Raw genomic sequence first — 496 nt, forward strand, 5'->3', positions numbered from 1 at the left:
ATTACTGATTCATGGGATAAGGTATTAAAAAACTAACTTAATACTTATCTAACTGTTCAGTACAAAATTGTTCTAACTTAATTATTTTATTTGTAGATCTTTGATGATTCATCTCCAATGGAAGCTCCAGAAATTGAAGATATTAGAACTAAGTGGGTTTCTTTTATTTTAAGTGTTAGTAAATTGTAGAAACTTGAGTACAATGTAGTGTAGGTTGATGTTATTTGGATTTAATATGATTTACAAATTATGTATTAGATATTATTGAACAATTTAATGTTTGAAATGGATTTAACATTATGTTAGTTTAATTGAATATATTCATTTCATGTTATATTGATTATAAATTGATTGATGAAATTATAATACAGGAAATTAATTGAAAATTGAATAGATATGTCAAATGTAATAATGATTTTTTTTACAAAAAAGTTTTTATGATAGGTGAATAATGTATGTAATAAAAGCTTATTTCTGAAAAGTATATATTATGACA

Source organism: Vigna radiata, unplaced genomic scaffold (genome assembly GCF_000741045.1).
Source record: "Vigna radiata var. radiata cultivar VC1973A unplaced genomic scaffold, Vradiata_ver6 scaffold_238, whole genome shotgun sequence".
Classification (NCBI taxonomy): domain Eukaryota; kingdom Viridiplantae; phylum Streptophyta; class Magnoliopsida; order Fabales; family Fabaceae; genus Vigna; species Vigna radiata.